The sequence below is a fragment of the Callithrix jacchus genome, chromosome 5 (genome assembly GCF_049354715.1).
Source record: "Callithrix jacchus isolate 240 chromosome 5, calJac240_pri, whole genome shotgun sequence".
Classification (NCBI taxonomy): Eukaryota; Metazoa; Chordata; class Mammalia; order Primates; family Cebidae; genus Callithrix; species Callithrix jacchus.
The window spans coordinates 13,952,862-13,973,741 of NC_133506.1; the positions used below are offsets into that span (position 1 = coordinate 13,952,862).

At 39.9% G+C, this 20,880-nt stretch overlaps 1 long non-coding RNA gene across 9 annotated transcripts in view; it reads left to right on the plus strand.

Moving 5' to 3' along the window:
* LOC118153561 (uncharacterized) overlaps positions 1 to 20,880 on the plus strand; it is a 103,456-nt gene that overhangs the window by 14,763 nt on the left and 67,813 nt on the right. For 7 of the 9 annotated variants that reach the window (XR_008481208.2, XR_013536321.1, XR_008481210.2 and 4 more), the window contains exons 2-3: positions 7,312 to 7,499; positions 7,769 to 7,949. This is a non-coding gene — a long non-coding RNA (uncharacterized LOC118153561). The remainder of the gene's footprint in view (positions 1 to 7,311; positions 7,500 to 7,768; positions 7,950 to 20,880) is intronic. The other 2 variants (XR_013536319.1, XR_008481207.2) reach the window with 1 other exon arrangement.

Consider the following 20,880-nt stretch of genomic DNA (forward strand, 5'->3'; position numbering starts at 1 on the left):
TTGTGTGGTCGGGTTCTGGTGAGGGACCTCTTTCAAGTTGGAGACTGTCATCTCTTTTTTATCCTCACATCATAGAAAGGGAGCAAGGGATCACTCTGAGGTCTCTTCTTTGAGGACACTAATCCCATTCACGAGGGCTCTATCTTTATGACTGAATTTCCTCCAGAAGATATCACCTGCCAATACCATCACACTGAGTTAGTATTTCAACATAGGAGTTTGGAGAGTACATTAACATTCATTCCACTCCCCTTCTCTATTCACTTCCTTCTTCCACTGTGGACTCTATCCTGCTTTTATTCACTCCTTTTGCCTCTGGTTATAAAGGCATTCCCTTTTTTCATACCCTTGGTTAAAAACTACCCTGTATTTGTAAAAAAATGTCTTCTTCTGAGGAACTTTCTAGGAATTGTCTTCCCATTCTCAAAGGATCTTGTGTGCAAGAAGAAATTACTTTCTGAGGGCAGGTACCTTCTCCATAAATTTTTGATGTTCAACTCAAATTGGGAAGGAAAATTTCATACATTTTAATTAATTTATTTAAAAAGTGACTGATTGTAAGGTAGGTACTAGGAAAGAATATAAAGATTTGTCTCCTTTCCTTGAAGACATGCCAACTGGCAGACTTCATAAAACCTAAGTGAGAAAATGATGACAGCCCTTATGGACAGGATTTGAAGTAAGCCTCATAGCATAGTGAGAATTTAGATGTCCAGAGGTAGAAGGAGAAGAGAATGTGGCAATTTGGACAAAGAATGCATTATAATAAGGGACCATTTAGAGATTACTGGGCAAGAAGGAAAGGAGTGGTGAATGATGTTGGAAAGGGTGGCAAGGCCAGTGGTAGAGAACTTTTTTTTTGAAACGGAGTTTCGTTCTTGTTACCCAGGCTGGAGTGCAATGACACGACCTCGGCTCACCGCAACCTCCGCCTCCTGGGTTCAGGCAATTCTCCTGCCTCAGCCTAGAGAACTTTTAAGTATAGCAGGGGATACATAGAAATACAAAGAAGTGACAGCACACACTTTGGAATCACATGGAACTGAGTTTGGATCCAGGGTTCTCCACACACTCACACTGGCTGGCTTACCTGGTTGCGCCTCTGTTTCTGATCTTTAAAATAAGATTAATACCACTCACATTTCAGTGTTGTAAAAATGAGCATTTCCAAATTGTAAACACTGAGTTCAATAGTAAATGAAAAACCCTTTGCATGGTGTCTGGTATTTGGTAAAACCTCTAACACATGATGGCTATTATCAATGTTTTTTTATGCTGAAAACCTGCTTGTTATTGGAAAATAACATTTGTTATTGAAAAAGAAGGGGGACCTTTTAAATTGTCATTAAAGATCTTTTCTGTGGAAAGAAATGAAGTGAAACCTTTGTGTGTGTGTGTGTGTGTGTGTGTGTGTGTATAATGTTTCATATATGTTTATAGTATAGATAGATATGTTTTTCTCATATATGTATATGTCTTTCATGAGAAAAATCATGCCCAGGACAGCACACAGGTCCCAGGAGGAGGAAGAAAGTCCCCTGCAGCAGAAAGTCATGTCTGTACCTAGTGGAGATCAGAACTGTCCAGCCAAGTGCTGATCCCTCCCTGTATTCATGTTTTTCACCATGCAGACAGTGTCCTCCTATTGTGGGCGTATGTGATTCTACACCCTTGAGCTCTGACACCGTCAATGGGATTGGTAGCAATTATGATGTAAGCAGGACCTTGAAAAGTGCTTTCATAATTGGATTTGTTTGCTCTTTCCCCTCTGCCACTTTTATGAGGAAAAACATGTCCAGGACAGCACATGGGTCCCAGGAGGGGGAAGAAAGTCACCTGGAGCAGAGACACTTCTGTGGCCTAGTAGAGGTCAGAAATGCCCAGCCAAGTGCCATCAAGACCAGCGAACTCTCTGTCAGCCTGCAGACATGTTTTAATCCATGAGTTCCAGTGTGATTTCCTATGTAGCATTATTGTGACCACAGATAGTTGATACAATATGTATGTGTGTGCATATATGCATACATATATGTTTATGTGTATATAGAAAAGCCTGAAATGCTTTAATTATAATATTTTATTTCCTGTTATAAGTACTTGCTATATGATATTATGAATATTAAAAAATCAAAAAATACGTGTTCCCAAGATAATAACCTGTATGTGTATAGGATCCTACCTGACAGGTAAACATTTATGCCTCAGTGATCTTTGAAGAGGTATTTCTTTTCCTTAGAAAGCTGGGATCACTTACGTAGTCTTCTACTGGGTCTAGGTCATTGTGTGGTATTCAGTGAATATAATGGCAGGGATTCATTTGTGCAATAGCAAATTATCATTGCAACACATTTTCTGTTGCGAACCTTTCGTTTCTTTCTAAATTCCAGTAGAACAGAACTATCTGCATTCTTTTCAATGGGACATCATCTTGATTGCCATTTATAGCTCTAGGTATCCAACCATTACTACAAATGTGTCTCCATAGTCACCAAAATAGTTGCCAAATTTTCTCATCAGAATTCATTCAAAGGTGCTTAAATATTGGCAATGTCCAATTAGCAAATGGTACAGGTAGGAGTAAGGAAAAGAAAAAATAGGGAGAACAGTTAAAGCATCAGAAAGTAATGTGTAAGAGGGCAGACAAGGGGATTTGCTTCACTCTGGGCAGTTTTGTGGGAGAGCAAGGGGGGCATTGGATGAAGTTTTATAAACATTCAGCCATTAAATGAGTCTGAAAGTGCAGAGAACTTAGGACAACGCCTGGCATAAAGTAACTGCTCAAAAGATGTTGAAGCATTTTCCTTCAGACCTTTGGAAGAAAATAAAACAAAAATAAGTTCCTGTTAAAGTTTACCTTTGAAATTAAGTCAAGAATTTTCTCCTCGTATTTGGACATTTGAAATAAGCCATTATTATATTCATATACTTTTCCACACATGAAACATTATTGATTGAACACAATTACACACCACCATCTTTTAGTCAAGTGACCCATAGATAGATGATAAGAACACACAACAATATTTTTACTCTTTTCCTTTATTCTTCTCTGTTTACCAGTTTTTGTTTGTTTGTCTTGAAATAGAGTCTCACTGTGTCGCCAGGCTGGAATGCAGTGGCGCGATCTCCGCTCACTGCAACCTCCGCCTCCTGGGTTCAGCGATTCTAGTGCCTCAGCCTTTTGAGTAGCTGAGATTACAGGTGTACACCACCATGCCCAGCTCAAATTTTTGTATTTTTAGTAGTGATGGGGTTTCACCATGTTGGCCAACATGGTCTGGATCTTCTGACCTCGTGATCTGCCCACCTCAGCCTCCCTCTGTTTAGCAGTTTTTGACAATTACTGTTTGTGGATGCTCCGCCATGGCCATGAACACTAGAAGATGTAAAGTTGTTCCCTGCTTTTGTACTGTTTGAAGCGATGAGATTCAGATGTATAAGGAGTTCTGACAAAAACAGGCAAGAATGCCATAAGGGAAAAAAAGTAACAGTGAAATTGATTCTAAAGGGAGATAAATTGTAAGAAATTGGAGGGGTGTTTTAAGTAATATTTCTCATAAATGATTAAAAACTGATGTCAGAGGCATGGAGAAAAAAAATCAGGTTGGGAGCTAGTTACTTCCTTTCTAAATAAGAATGTAGTAGATCAAAGAAGCATTGTTCTCAGCCCTCTACAGGGACTCTATGCTTTATTTAAGTAATTGATCTGAGGTAGCTCAGAGGCACCTTGGAGTTTGTGAAGATTATATTCAGCTTTTGCCACTGGACACCCAGGACTATATTTGTGGCCAAATTTAGCCACTGTTTCGATCTTATTTTATTTTCTCGTTTTATTTTCTATTCTCTCATCGTAAATTACCTTAAGTCCTTTTGTAAGATATAGAACAAATAACTAAGTAATGAAGACTATAAGAAAGTCATTCACAGTCCCCACCTCTCAATTTTTTCAATTATAAAATGAAAGACTAGGATTAAGTTAAACTGAGTTTATTTTTTACTAGCTCTAATGTTTTATGATTACATGAATGAATGCAGGATTGTTCATAAATGAATAATAGCTTAATTTAGCCAATACTTAAAAGTAGTAGACATGAAGACTTTCTCTGTAAGGGCATAAATAACTTGACTTCAAACCATTGGGTGAAGTCAATATACCAGAAAGTTTCAATAGTAAATGTCTCCTCTCATTTATTCCCTTTTAAGAGTGGTTTGACCATATAAATGCATAAATAAATAAATGGCTTTGTGTGTCCAAAATTTACTGGCAGACATCAGGTCTTATGAGACATCATATTATCAATGATACCTTTCAATTGCTTTTAAAATATAACCAGCAACTTCTCAGGTTTTAGAGACCATATCAAACATATATTCTTAGAGAAAAATAGTAAAAAACATGTATTCAACCCTTAACTAAAAATAAACAATGAAAACTCTAAAGGGTACTCTAGTCTTGTATTATTAGCTATCAATATTTGTTAACCAACAGGGGAAGCTTCAAAAAATGAAGGATATGGTTGTTCTTGGTGGTAGATTCTTTAGGAAGGTGAAAACTATGGAGGGGAGAAATTTCACCTAAGGCTTTCATAACAATAAGAGTAGATACTATAAAGTAGTTACTAGGAACTGCAGGGCTAGTAAGTTTCTGAGCTCTTTTCTTAACAACCTCATTATAGATTATAAATGAAGCACATTTTCGATTTTTATTAATTCACTTTCAATTATATTTAGTTTGATGATCTAGTGTCTCTGGATATGAGACAAAAGAATATGCAGTAAAAATGCAAATTTGCTAAAAATTAGAGAGGCACAAATGAAAATATTAGAAGGCAGAGAAGAAAACAGAAGTATTGCTTTTGATATCTACTTCCACCTTGATGCTACTTAGAAACGATTTGGATAATCACATTCTTAGCACAACATCAAATTTACACTTCCTGTCATCACAGTTGAAGTTTCTTAATCAACTAAAGAAGGTTGCTTCTGGCAGTAAGTATGGAATCTATTCTTCTAAGAACTGACTTAATCATTAAGATAAGAATGTCAGATGGCATGATGTTGATGAGTATTTCACACCTCCAAATACATCACTTCTGTGGAGCAGAAGAATGGTAACATGGTTGAGACCAGAAAAAAAAAATGTCTCTATGATTACGTTGGGTATAAGCCCTGATCTTAGTAGGGGGGAGTCATCTTTCTAAATAGAAAAAAGTCACTGAGATGACACTCTTAACTGGTTCAACATTCATGTTGAAAAATGAACGTGCTTTAGAAATTTGAATAGATGTTTTCAGAACTTTGGTTCCTAGGGATAAATAAAAACAACTATTAAGCCAGGTCAACGAGGAGAGGAGTGAAGTTATATCTCTAGTCATCTTTGACTGTCAAATTTATTGCATTTTTCTCAATAAAGATTGTCTTTTGTTTAATCTTGTACTTAAACTTGTTTGCAAGCTTCAGTGAACAGGGAACAGTGGGTTTCCAAAAGCAGGCTGAGAGACAAAGACAGACAGCTTGGTATTGGTGGGTAGTGTGCTCACAGGTGGTAATTAAATGTGCCAGATTTCAGCTACTGAGTACTGTACTGGAAGTAATCAATATAGGTGGACAGGTATGTGTTTTAAGATTGAAATTCTGGTTGATACTCATTTTATCTTCAATGATACCACCACTTTAATAGATGCTTAAATTAGGAATTTTTTATTTCCTCTGAATGATCAAAGTTTGATAATTAAAAAATCCAGAAAAATAAAATGAATCCACTGTTTTGGCAATGTTTCCCATCCCCCGGCACTCCCTGTGAAATTCACACTCCTGGGCAGTTGGATATTCTGCTAACATAAATCGTGTGAACCAACTGTGGGACAATGCTAGAGACAGCCAGGGTGAACTGTTGCTGTTTTTCAACTCTTGTTCCCAAGTAGTGTGTCTTATACCTGTTTCCTGGGGCCTATAACATGAAGAGTTCATGCAAATGACTCCTTTCTACTGAGAAATCACGAAAGGCCGGGAGGGGGTCACATATTCTGACACTCTTCTAGCAGGCTGAGAACAGGCCAGATCCCAATCACAGTGGACCACACAGGGCCACAGGGAAGGGAAACTGCTTAACTTGAATGTGTCATTACTTCCTGGACTCTGAAAGGGGAATTTCATCTAAAATTCCCTTGCTAGGCTCCCAACAAAAGCAATAAAAGTCACTAGTAGTGCCTGGCTCCTTTATTCTATCCCTTCATTTACTTTTGATTAACATTTTACATTCTTTTAATTATTTTGGATTGATTTAAAAAAAATAGAGCAACTCAGCTTCCACCCTGGAAGCTGACTAAAAGAAGCAGCAATAAATATTTTTGAATGAATACATCTTCATTCAGGGCTGGGCAAACCAGTACGTTTTTAGAAAGTATTTAGGATGATACGGCATCTTCCAAGACAAAGACAGGCCTCCTTCTCCTTTGACAAACTGAATTGGAGGCAATGGAGATGTTACTTGTGTCTGCACCCTTTGATGTATAGTAGAGACATTGGGCTTCACCTTGAAGGGCTCTTCAGGCTGCTGGGCAGGCCTCTCTTTCCCTTGCTGCCCTACTTTAATATCATTTACCATACAATATACCTTTTGGCATGACAGTTCTCTGCTTCAAGTTCCTACCCATCCACCCAACATCTCCCTGCTGCAGTTGAAATAAAATCTGCACCTGACATTGACCTCCAAGGTTCTGTGTGACCTGACTCTTGTTTATATCTCCAAACTCAATGTTATACTCATTCCCCCAGCTCAGTCCCACCTCAGTGCCTTGGGCCTGCAGTTCCTTCTCCTTGGAATATTCTTTCCCTGATCTTTTAAAACCACAGATCCAATGTCATGTCTTTGGAGACACTTTCTTGTCTCCATTCCTCCTAGCTAAGCCATCAATATCACTACACCACCTTGTTTTATGCCCTTCACAGTATCTATCACATCTGTCACTTTCTTCCTTATTAATTATTTCTTGACAAGCAGAATATAAACTCCAAGATGACAAGAGCATCTCAGATAGATCCCTATGTCCCTAGTACTTGAAACACTTTTGGGCACAAAGCAGATAATCAATAAAGATATGGTGCATGAAGTAATAGATAAACTATTACTATGATATGATTAGCTCACTGCAGCCAGAGGGAATGGCCTCAAATAGCTTCTTTTCGTCCCTACTTCTACTGAATTCTGTTCTCATTGCATATGTGGTTTCTCAATCGCTTGCTATTCCTACACATAAGTGTCCTTTGTTTAGCTTGCACTTCAAATCTCTGTTTATTTGTCATCTCTAGGAAATCTTTCTTGGCTGTCCCAGACTGGATTGGGTGCTTCCTCTACACTTCCTTTGGTTAGAGCTCTACTCACGCTGTGTCATGGCTCCATGAAGCAGAAGCAATTCAATTTCTCTTAGCATCTAGAGTGTCCAGCACATTGCCTGCCTCCATGAGAGACTTCATACCTGTTTGTTGAATCCATGAATGTGAGTTTAGAATGTTTTTAAACGTACAAACTTTATTACTTTATCAGATTGTACACAGAACACTCATGATTCCTATTTGTTGAATGTATGAATGCATAGTTAGAATCATAGATTGTTTTGGAACATGTCAGTGTGATTACCTTTCTACATTTGTACATAAAACACCCATGGTGTTCCACAGGAAAGGCATAAGTCATCACCCTGGTGCTTTTTTTTATCTCCTGCTTAACCTAGTAATTAACACCTTTAGAGCTCTTATGTTTTGCCAGGCTGCAGCTGAGGCCTTTGCTTGGATAATTTCCCTCACGTCAGCTCTAGGAGGTAGGAAGTGTTGGAACGACTACCATCCAGTTGACAAAACTGAAGCTAAATTGCTCAGCATCACACAGCCAGTAAGTGCTGGAGGCACAATTGGAACTCAGGCAGTCATGGATGGTAACATCTTCACTGGTAAGCACAGAGCAACAGCACAACCTCAAAGCAAATTTGATATAAATGCCACTGGTAACTTCTGTGCTTGTTAACTGAGTGTGGTTACAAATATCATACCTAAAAACTCTAATTAGGCCATTCTCCTTTTCCAACACCTCTCTAATCTCATGAAGGCCTAAAGAACAAATTCTCAGTTCTCTGTGATAGCAAGACCTGCTACCTCTGCATGCTGTTCCCACCGTTACTCAATGTGAGCACAACCTTTTGCTGGTCTCTAAATGAGCCTCGATTCTTTCTCTTTTTCTTGTTCATTTTCTCCTTTGGCTTCTACTCATCCTTCTAGAACAACCATAATTCCTTTCTTTTTCTGGTTTCCTTCAAAAGAAATTTACTTCCCATATATTTCAAACTTACTCATTGTTTAATTCTAAACCTTGATAGGCTGCTTTTATTCGAGCTGGAGGATTTCTTTCTCTCCATGCCTTCTGTATAACTGAGGGAAAAAATACATCAAAAAGTAGATGAGATTATAAACAAATCATCTTCTGCAAAATGTATGAAGAATGAACTAGGGGAGTAAGCAGAGCTTTAGGTAACATTTTCTTGAATATATGAAACAAGAAATTGGGTTATTAGCGCACATTAATCATATGAGAAATTTACATGAAGTTTGGAAGCTTCACATAAAATAAAAATAAATAAATGTATTTCTTTGTCACCTCTTTGAAGAAATGCTCCCTTGTTTCATCCACTGCATTTCGTATTTACTTTTGTTATACCCCTCACTACTGTGGATTGTATGCATTGTTTTATTTCTCTGTCTCTCTCATCAAATTTCTAAGATCAGGATCTGGCCCTTTGTGCCTAGGACATGCTTTGGAACATGACGTATCTCTAAAACAAACAAACAAACAAACAAACAAAAACCTTGCTACAAATAAAAGAATACACACACGTAAATGGCTAAGATGTAAAAGTGAAAAACACCAAGGGTACAAGCTCTTTGCCAGTCTTTTTGGTTGTGTCTCCTGAAGTTTAACATGCCAAGGGACCCAACAATTCTGCCATCGAGCATATATTGTCACTAAAAAAAAATGAGTGTTGATGATCATCAAAAGACTTGTATCACTATTTGTTATAGTTAGAACCTGGAAATTACTCAAATACCCAGAAATAGAAGAGTGCATAAACAGCAATGAGAATGCACAAACTAGAACAACAACAAAAAGCTAGACACAAAAAGTACATCTGTATGATTTCATATATTTAGTTTGGAAAGTGGCTACATGAATTTATGCAATTAGAATTCAGAAGAGCAGTTACCCTTGGTGGAAGAAGTAGGGACTGCGAGCCCCGCAAGTCAGCTTCTTGGTGCTGGTAATCTTTTGTTCTTCACCTAAGATCTGGTTATGCAACTGTGGTCACTTGGTAAAAATAAAGCTGAGAACCTTTCCTCGGTCCATTTTGTACTTTACCAAAAGGTAGAGTAGACAGTAAAAGAGGAACAAGGGAGGAAGGAATAAGGGAAGGAAAGAGAGAAAGAGAAAATTTTTGAATAAAGTTTAATTTTTTAAAAAGTTCTGTGTCTACAAAATCCCAAGCCCCACAATTTATTTCAACTGTTCATTCAGAACCACAAGTGCTTCATTTGAGCACAAAATCTTACTTAGTTGGCTAAGAAGCTTGAATGTTCCAGTTATATGGAACATTATAAGTGATTGAATTATAGACGCTGAATTCCAATGATTGCAAAGCACAAGATGGTACCCCTGAAAATGGATGTGAAAACGGATGCATCCTTGTAAGCATCCATCCATGTGACTACCAGTGACTGAATGAGGAATTCTAGCTCACTCCGCTGAAAACCCAGTTTTCGTTGGCTTGCCAGGGGAGGCCTGATTGTCAATTGTGCCTGAAGGAAGTGAGTGCTTTTAAGCGTTGACATTTCTCCTTTGTGGACAGTGGAAGTGATGGGCGCACACACACCTCCTGCTAACTTGCAGTGACTGGACTCTATTCAAGCCAGTGCTTCCATCCCACAATGCTTGCATTGGAATGGCCACATTCATACCATTTATTTAGTAAGTTACAAGGTTATATTTCTTCCGCCTGTCACAGACGTGGAATTTGATCTGTGTTTGTTGGCGAGGGTGGACACGTGAAGATCAAACGCAAGCTTTGTCAAACAGACGGTAGTCTTCTACTAAGGAAAATTACTTTTCCCCCCATTTTCCTAAGGCAAGTAAGTGAGAATGTCAGGAGTTATGATAGTGTTGAATTTCAGATCAGGTAAACTGACAACGAGCCCTGCTGTGAATTGGAGTGTTTTCTTTTGAATGTTTTGGCAGCTCCTTGAAAGCAGACAGTGAGCCTCAGACTGTCAGCTATTATGTTTGATATTCCTTGATGTTGATACTGGATATGGATATGAAAGTACATTGTGCATTTGGTTTAAAAACCGTGTGTGTGTGTGTGTGTGTGTGTGTGTGTGTGTGTGGTCAGTACATTAGAAATAGCTTGAGGACAAGGTACCACTAAAATAATCCCAGGTCATAAGTCAGTGAGTAAAACTATTTGAATGACATCCTGAGCTGCCTACCTTTTCTAGAAAGAGACACACCTTTGCTTTTTATAGACAGTTAAAAGAAATTGCGTCTGTCCTATATGCTTACAAGTTTTATAATTGTCTTTGGTGTGCATGTCAGATTTTATGTTCATATATAAATTCAATTGCCAGAGCCCCATCTATGTGATGAAAACACATGAAGCAATGTTTTATTAGAAGAACGCTCAACAATCAACTTGACCTTTTCCTTTAATGCTTCAACTAAAATTTTCTCCTAAGGTATCCAGAATTATTTGGATTCCTTGTAGATATAAAATCTATGTTTTCTACTTTGTGCTTAATGATTGTTTCAAGTCAAAACGTCCCTGGGATGAATATGCCCCTAGTTATTATGTAACTCATTAACAGTTATTAGCTAAATATTATTGCGCATAAATTTAAGATTCATTTGATTCATTCCTGTAGACTGGTTTTAACAGCAAGTGGGTACCACTGAGAGGTCTTTGGAAGAAGAAAATTTCAAGGACATAGGGAGAAGAGATTTCCAAAGGAGAAAAGCATATCTTAACAGTGCTCTTAATCATCAGAAGGGAGTTCCAGACTCCTTTTAGAATTTGAGAAAGACATATATGAAAATGCAAAATGTGGATGACAGTCTTAGTTTAAATTCCCCAGAACCAGACACATGGAAAAGGTTTGAGGGCAAGTAGTTTATTTGAACAGTACAAGGAGCTTGGGTGGGTGAAGGGAGGGAATTGATGTGGGGAGAAAAAGCAGGCAAGAAAGTGTCTTATTAAGGCACTTTCCACAAAGGTGATAAAATCCCAGGGAGAAACTCTGCAAAGTGATGCAAAACACACACCTCAATATTATCTCAGCCAAAAGACCCAATGCACAGTCATTGGTTAGGCCTGCCTTGGTAGGATGTGAATTCACAGACACAGCCATTGGCAATGCACAGGGCAACGTGTGTTCTGAGCCCGAGGGAAGTCCCATGACAAAGATGAAGGTGTTATCCCCAAGTGGTGGGTGCTTAAAAAAAAAAAACAGAAGAAGAACAAGAAGAAAAGAGAGAGATGTAGGTGATGGCCATAGGAAATCAGGCTGGCACACCCAGCAGTGAGAAAAATAAAGAACCTATGAGTAGACAGTGTCTGCTGTAGACATGCCTCAGGATCCCCTATTTACCCTTTAAAGGTCAGCCTGGACCAGTTTATTAAAGAATTCTGATGTGTGGAAAGGGACACCTGAAAGTAAGATGGCCATTTTGGAGATGAGTTCTGTTATTAACATCTCTGAGAAGGGCCAAGGGCCAAGTTATATGCCCAACCATGTTTTCAACTTGTAAAATTATTCTAGAAGGAAGGGATTCAGTGAGTCAGCAGACACCTTCAGAAAGAGTGTTGGGAGTCTTGAGAACTCTTTAAACTCTTCTGACTCACTGTGTCTCACAGGGTCAGGCATGTGATCTCTCTTTATGAGAGAGTCTCCATCTAGGGAATGGGATAATAATGGTCTTTCTCATTCTTGGGAAAAAGGTGTCCAGGCCCATGATGCCATGGAACTGCCAGCATCAACGCCCCTGTGTGACACTCTTCCTATTTGTAATCTCTTTCCCCAAGCAGTGAGTTGAGTCAACAGGGCAATCCTATCTCAGACTTCAGGAAACCAAATCTCGGAGCGTCAGGTTGATATACCAGAGTCATCCAGTGAGTCACTGTCACAGTAGACAGCAGGTATTAGAACATCAAATTCCAGGTCATTCCTGAACTCCTCAGGCCTTACCGTCTCCTCCTGAAAATGGGGAAATGGGTCCTAATAATAGGCCTAGTTCTCCCATGAGCCAGAATGACTTATCCACAACCTGGGGACAGAGTCGTCTAGGGCAGGTGAGTTAACCCCTTTTGGCCATAATTTCTTGACAAAAGAAAAAATGCTCGGAAATGGTAATAGTTCACACACTGTTCCTGCCGCCACTGGACTGGGATTCTGAGTAGTCTGACCCATTTTATACTCATATCCTTAACACACTGCTTCACACAATGCTTTTTGGCATTAAGGGACATGATCAGGAACCCTGCTGAAGTCTTTTGAAATTGTCAGATGAATGAGGAAATGGAGATTACCTTTGGAAACACTTGGTACTTTGTTACAATGTTAAATGTGCACTTACGAATATGGCCCAGCAATTTCACTCTTGAGGATTCACCCAAGAAAAATAAAAAATTAGGCTCATGGACAAACTATACGCAGTTGTTTAGAGAAGATTTATTCATAACCAATAAAATCTAGAAACAATCAACTAGTGAATAAATAACTGGTATGCAGATCACATCCTGCACTGCATCCAGTCAATGGGATAATACTCAGAATAAAAATCATCGTGATCAAGCGCTGATCAGTGCAACAGCATGCATGCCTCCTTAATATACTCTGTTATGTGAAAAGAGCCAGAAATGAAAGATGACATGCCATATAATTCCATAGATAGGATAGTCTAAAAACTATATAAGAACAGAAAACTGATCAGTGATTGCCAGGGCCTGCGGGTTAGGGAAGTGGTTAACTACAAAGGGGCAGACAGGGATATTTGGGGCTGAGGGAAGTGTTCTGTATCTTAATTGCAGTGTCAGTTATAGGACTAGGTGCATTTGTCCAAATAGGGTAAATAAATTATAATTCAGTAAACTTGACTCCCCCCCCACTGGAAAAAAAAAAAAAGAAGTAAATCCATGCTAGGTCACCAAGGTAGAGGTGACGTGGGAAAAGAGATTAGAAAGAGAGAAGTGTAATAAGATCATAAGGAATTCTGACAATGCTGTAATAATATGTTGTGGCATTTATTTCAGAACCCAAACTCTGGCCGGCAGAAACCCAGGAGCCCAGAAGCCCCAGGCCTGACCCATTCTGGCAATTATTATAGTGTTATTCTTAAAAGCCAAGTCTCTCTCTCTCTCCCTCTCTCTCTCTCTCTCTCTCTCTCTCTCTCTCTCTCTCTCTCACATATTTCCCCCATCTCTCTATCTCTCTCTCACACACACTCACATGCTCACACGATCACACACACATAGAGAATAACAAGCTTTGCAAAGTGCAAACATTTCCATTGCTGCCAAAGGTCAGACTGAGGATGAGGCTTGAAACCTCGAATTTGTCCAGCTGTCATCTCCCAGTCTCAGTCAATACTGTGAATGTCCAGTCCTATCCCGAACATATCTACAAATACATCTACTTGGAAAATACTGGCACATAAATTTAGAGAGGTTTAAAGTGGGAATGAATACCTCAACCTACGGGGTGGAAAAAACCTGTGCCCTGCTCTTTGTGGGCAACCCAACCTGTTTGAACTGCTAAAAACACTCAGGGCAAAACAAGGAGAGCTGAAAAAAATAAGCTTTTAAGAAAACAGTTCTCTCAATATCCCTAAGTTTAATGGCTCAATATTTAGCATGCGTTTCATAACTCCAGCTTTTTTTGGGTGGAGGTAGGTAGGGGAAATGGGAATATAGTAAAGAGTTTTCAAAACACTTGCTATTTGTAAGGCTTCTTTTTTTATGTACCATAACGCACACAACCCTCTCAGGCATGGGGTCAGGCTGTTTCCTTGGAGTGGAATTGAACACGAATGAGGAATAGTGAGAAACTGGGTTAGGCTACCATGGAAAATATGAAGAGCCCTGGAAAACGTCATTCCAAGGGCTGACAATGATTCCAGGGTTATTGGAGAAACTTTTTTTTTTCTCTTTTCCCTCTTTCCTCCAAGTACCCATATCCCTCCAACAGGATCCCAGAAGTGTGACACTAACAATGAATTTTCAATGGGTCTTGCACCCAAGGGACTTACTTGCAATTTAGTGGGACAGACAGACAGACAGACAGACAGGTTAACAGACAACTAAACCAGTGGTCACAACAAAGTAATACAAGGGTTACCACAGAGGGGCAGAGAGGCTGGAAAGCTGATTGTCATGGATATAGATGGCCATTGTTTCTGTCTTTCGCTCTACCACATGCTAGCTGTGTGGCTTTGGGCAAGCTACCTAACTTCTCTGAACCTTAAAATTGTAATCTGTGAAGTGGAGATAATAATAGCACTACCCCAACACGTGTTTGAGAGTTAAATGAGAAATCCATTCAAAACACATGAACAGTGCCTGGTGCATAGTAAGTGGTCATAAGTGGTAGCCATGACAGTAATTTCATGGGAAGAGAGGTCCCTTCAGGAAGGCTTCAAAGCATCAGGGATGTTTAAGCTGAGTCTTCAGGGAAAAGTAAGCACAAGCCAGGTAGACACAGCGTACCCACTTGTGGGACCGGGAGGACATTTCAAGCAGAGGGAAAAGGATACAAAAAGGGTAGGTGGGAAATATCCTGATATGTTCAGATTAAAATCTCTGGGGAATCTGAAGAACAAGGGAACCATAGTACAAAGTCTCTCTCAAATGTATTCTAATATAAATCAGTGTTAAGTCAGAAAATAAATGGGAGGCACATTTCTGGTTTGACCTTGGATGCTTTGTTGTTGCTTCAAGAGAATTTCACTTTGGTGAGTACCTAGGAATGGTGAATCTCCCTGTAGGGTCATCCAGGGACCTCAGAGTTAGCGAATGGAGTAGGCAAGGATTTTGGTGAAGACTGAAATGTGAGCAGAAACCGGACTGTGAAGGATCGGTGTTAGGGGCTTTCTGAGGAGTTGTGCTGGGAAGATGTGGTGAAAAATGTCAGGCTGATAGTGTGACATGCGAAGGTAACTTTGGTGGCTTTACGAGGAATGGATTTCAGTGGCAGTTCTCAGTGGGAATGAAGGGACTTGTTGGGAGATCAAAACAATCCAAGAAGCCTTTTAGCAATGCATCAGAACCCTTGGGTCTTAGGGGCACAGTGTTGGGAATGTGCAGGGAGAGCCAATGAGGAGATGGAATGACAAAAATCCTAAGAAAAATTATTGAGAGGCTGTTGAAATATTATCTCCCTCCTTAGCCTCTTCCTTCTGCCCACATTTCTGTCAGGCTTAATTTCATCCCCCCCCCCCCACACACAAGAGACATATTTTGTCTCTATGGAGACAAAATATATGTTCTTTATACATATGTATATACATTACATATACGTATGCGCATAGGTATATATAATGTAATACATTGCCAAATGTGTACGAACATTCTAAATGATTCTTTCACACTTAACATCAACCTGTAGTTACCTTCCTGAATCTTAAACCAGAAGCAAATCCTATTTTTATTTTTGGTAGTCCAGAATTACAGTCCCATAGAGACAAAATATGCAGGTGAGGATGGGAGTTTTCCACTCAATCTGTGCACATGGGAGGGTGGGCACCTTCGGATCAGCCTTCTGGTCTCACATGCATTTGGTGAGAATGTTGCAATCTCATTTAGTTTGGCGCCATGTGTGTACACTAATTCAGATGTGCGCATGCATGCACATCCCCCCCTACACACACACACACACAAACACAAAGTCAGAGTGAAATCAGACTTAACAGAGTGTGGCCACCTAAAGACTTCAGAGCCAGGAGAAGCAATCAGCAACCTAGTCTGTGAGTGATTTTGTGGTGGTGTCGTTACTATTCTTTCTTGCCATGAAACAATACATACTATTGCCATGTCGTGTTTAATGATTCAGAATTGAATATCCTTGACTCTTTTGTGGAATTATTATTTAGTTGAGAATATTTTTCAAGACCCGGAAGCATTATGTTTCTGATATGTTTAGAACTTGATGTAACATGTATTTCAGATACCAGACAATATTTTATATTCCATGATGACTCTGAAATTCATGCAGCTTTTGTTGTCTGAACTTTCATTTGCTCTGTGTTAATTTTTTGTATTAATAGCTTGCCTCTTTATTTTCATTATTACTGACAAATATTTATTTATCCTCGACTACATATAAAATATCATGTAAGTATTCTGTGTATTTTCAATTTGGCAAAACATAGAGACTGGGGAGAGCTGAAAAAAATAAGCTTTTATATATAGCAAATACCCACGTAGTAGGATTTCAGAATTAACAAATGCCAACATTTAATCAGATTTTCCCAAGGTAAATAATGTATGTGTGAATAAAAGAAATAAACATTCCTGGTAAAGTTCAATTCTTTTTACTTCCTATGTTTTTATTTTTTTTTTTAAAAGGCTCATAATTTAAGTTTTTGAATAGAAGGCTTCAATATTTACACTACTTTATCAAACTGTGTTCCTAGTATCCATTCTTGGTACATAGTAGTTGCTCAAAAAAAATACATGTTGATATGTTTTGTCCGACCCTTTCGTAGCCAGAACTGCCTCCTATGCCCACTCTTCTGTACTTTTTATACATTTTATTTAAGAGAGCACATTTACTTGAATGACTTATAAAAACATCTATAAACATCTGAAACGTCTATAAATACAGCAAGGTGACCTTTTAGACCAGTCAATCTTTCCCAACTTCAGTTTCTACATCTGCAGAATGAAAATAAAAATTACACCCAATTCCTAGGTTTATTGTGGGGCTTACTTAAACTAATGCATGTGCTTGCTGTTTAGTAATTACTAAATAAATGTTAGTGTTGTTCCTTTTATTGTTTTTAACCAACACCTTTCCTCATGGGTTCACAGTCCACAGCAGAAGCAAACAGAAATATTTACACTTTTGAAGTGCGGCAATACAAATACAAGTTAGTGCAAAGAAATGTAGATAAGGGAGTGAACAGGGAAGTGAGGAAGGCTTCACAGTGAAGAAGTGAACTTTGATTCATTTCCTGGAGAAGAAATCTAGTTTCACTAAGTGAGGAAAGAGGTTGTTGCAGACAGAGGGAGTAGCGTGTGCAAAAGATGACTGCATGGAAATGGGCTTATGGTGATGTCTCTTAGGAGGTGAGAGGTGGATACACAGGGGTTGAAGGTACATTGGGTACCAGAGAAAGAGTAGTAGACCAAAGAGTGTACAACCCCATGTGTTTGCGCGTATCTGGGCCTGCTTCTTTGTGGGAACTTACAAAAGTTAAATATTATTGCATTATTTATGAAAAGACTTATGAGTAATGAATGACCTTCCACCCTCCTCCCCCTCACATTCCCATTCCTGCAGCACTAGCAATCCATTGATATGTCTTCAGGAGAAAAACCCAAAACGTAGTGAGGCTGCAATGATAGGAGTTGTTGTGATGCCATTAACATTGATGACCAGGACCATGGAGCCATTGCCAATGAAGTTAGAGCTTCTCAAGGTCCAGTCATCTTATTATAGTCTCCAATATGCAATACGTCTTCTTACACATCTGTCATCTAGCTGGACCGGCTGGAAGGTCTTTGGACTCAGAGAGAGCAGTGCTACAGCCCTGGCTCCGTGTTGCTGATTATTCTCCATGTAGTCCCCAGACCTCTTCTCTCTTTTTCTCTTCCCTGCTGTTATGCCAAGAGGCTGACCTCTCTGGCTCCTTTATCCTTTAGCTTTGATTGTCTATAGGCAATGAAAAGGTCTAGCAGGATGTAGGAGGGCAATAAGAGAGAGAGGCTGGGATATTTCTTCCTCTTTTTCCTCCTTACTTGTCTCTGGTTCTGCTGGCGGCTGCGTTCCTCTGTGGCTCCAGCTCCAGGCCGGTGTCCCGTCTCCTTGGCCTCTGCCTTCCCCAGGCTCCAGTGACATCCACTTCATCCCCATGTCTCCTTGTGCTCCCTTGCTTTTGACAGTCCCAGTGCCTGACTATTCCCTGTTGGCTGCTTTAGCTCTGCCCACGAATCCATAAGGAGGCCCTATATTTATTCTCAGTTAAATCCTTTGGAACATGTCATCTTTTTCCTGCTGAGACACTGACCAAATCAGCTACTTACTACGTGACTTTGTCCAAGGCCCATAATCTTTTATGGCCTCAGGTTCTCCACAGGCAAAAATCAGGATAATAATGTTCCCTACCTACCTCATGAGGTTCTTAAAAGGACGCAAGGAGATCGTGTGTTTGGATAGACTACAATTGAAAGTCTCTAGCATGGTGCTTGACATGTAGGAGGGGCCCAGGAAATATTAGCTACTATTGTCGCTGCAATGATTGTGGAAACTTCTGCCACTCTTTATATTCAATAGAATTGAGGGATGTTAGATCTGGAAAGTACCTGGGCCATTGCCTTGGATGACCTGCTCATTGTATATTTGAGGAAACTGAGGCCCAGCATGCTTGTCCAAGTTCACACAGCTAATTAGTGGTGGAGCTAAGGATAGTATGAGTCTACATTGAAAGGAGGCCAGCTGTGTTTACATCAATTCTATTTAACTTCTTTAATTAAGGTGTTGATTCCTTCAGTGACGTCACCCACTTGCTTTAGAAATGAGTTACATAAGCGCGTCTCCCTCCACTAATGCTTTATTTGCTCCCTCTGAGAAGAGCATCAGGCTGTCCCAAAATAAGCAAGGATTCGAGAGAATACCCCTGTTTCATTGCTCCTGCTCCCTGCTGCTGACTCATTTACTCCTGGGCCTCTGAGCTTGCTCACATCAATCACCCATCCTCAGAAGAACACACTGCGTCTGGCCTCACACCCCATGCCGCTGGAGCTCTGCAATGCCACCCCTGGGAGGCTTCACTGCAACTCAAGGAAAGGCCACTTTCAGGTCCTCCCCCTCTGCACAGAGCATGGTACCCAGCTAATGATCGTATCCAGCTAAAAATGCTTTTGGTTTTTAAAATCCAGGTCAGGCAATCCCAAGAGGAACAGCATCCAAGCAGATGTGTCTTTTAACCACACAAGTTTGAAACAACTGGATAAAAAGAACATTTGTTCCATCTTCCCATTACCAGGCATTCAAATCTCAGTTTTAAACAGGTACACAAATAACCGTGCATTTCAGATTGATGTCACTCCCTCCCGGGCAAGTGGCTACTTTCCTTCCTAAGCTCGAATAATAAATGCTTAATTATCTTTTTTTTTTTTCTCAACAGTAACAAACTTTAAATTACTTTCTTGCCATTGCTCCCAAAACATGCTCTGCAACCAGTCTGTGTATGTTTGCCGGTGCAGAGCTGACATTACCTGATCTTATTTCACAGAAAGCCTGTGTTTGCAAGAGGTCCAAATAAGTGGTTGATTCAGGGCAAAAATATCATTCAAGCCATTTGTTTCACGGAGTTAACGAATCAGTTCAGGTAAAGTAGGCGAGTCACTGGCCCAGCGTAGGCAAAGCTGCGTGTCCTTGAATGATCTTTCCAGCCGTCATTCATGGGCTGGCCGGGCTCTTGGGTCACTCCTAAAGGAACTGCCTTGGGCTCAAGGCAACATTCTCTCTCAACAGCTTCTCCTTCCCCATTTCCGGTGGTTATCTCAGCTACTTCACCCGCAACCTTAAACTCAGCCACAAGCATTTTTACTTGATAGTAAGAACACGGAACATGAAATCTACCCTCTAAACAAATTTTTAAGTGTATATGATCCTTGAAAACAAAACAATCTTCATTTCCCCACAAAAATGTGAGGGACTTATAGCATCAAAAAGGCAGGGATCAAGAAAAAGCTAAAAAGTAATAAAAAAGATTGAAAAAACCACTGTGAGCATTTCAAATAGAGGAAGGAAACTACTATGCATAGCACACCTGTGTGTAATCATTTCTGCATGCACTAACTTATTTCATGTTACATTAGATAAGTTAGGTCTGTGATACCAGAGTGCCTGTGTGCAGTGGTGTAAGTTGTTCACTGCACAAGGGGCGTGGTGAGGACAGAGGGGCATTGGAACCCAGCCTGTGCTCTGCCCAACATGCAGCAAACTGGCCTGCAGGAAGGGGCATCATTTTCTAATTTGCCCAAAGACATTATCTTAGTTTGAGTTCCCCCAAAGCAAGTGTGAGGCAAGGATTTGGCTGCAGGCAGTGTTTTGAGAGGTAATTCTGGGGAGAACAGTGGGGAAGGAAGGTGAGAAAGGGAAGGAAGAAGGCCAGATGAGTTGATGAGTGGTTTACCCTTATGGGCAACTGAGGCTTAATCCCACCCTGGACCCTCTAAGACAGTGATTATCAACTTTTTTGGCATCAGGGATCAGTTTCATGGAAGACAATTTTTCCACGGACTGCAGTGGTAGAGGATGGTTTTTGGGATGATTCAAGCACGTTATGTTTATTGTACACCTTATATTAATGATTACATTGTAATATATAATGAAATAATTATATAACTCACCATAATGTAGATTCAGTGGGAATCCTGAGCTTGTTTTCTTGCAACTAGACCGTCCCCTCTGGGGGTGATGGGAGACAGTGACGGATCATCAGGCATTAGATTCTCATGAGGAGCATACAGTCTAGATCCCTCACACGTGCAGTTCACAGTAGGGTTTGCTCTCCTATCAGAGTCTAATGCCCTGGCTGATCTGACAGGAGGCAGAGCATAG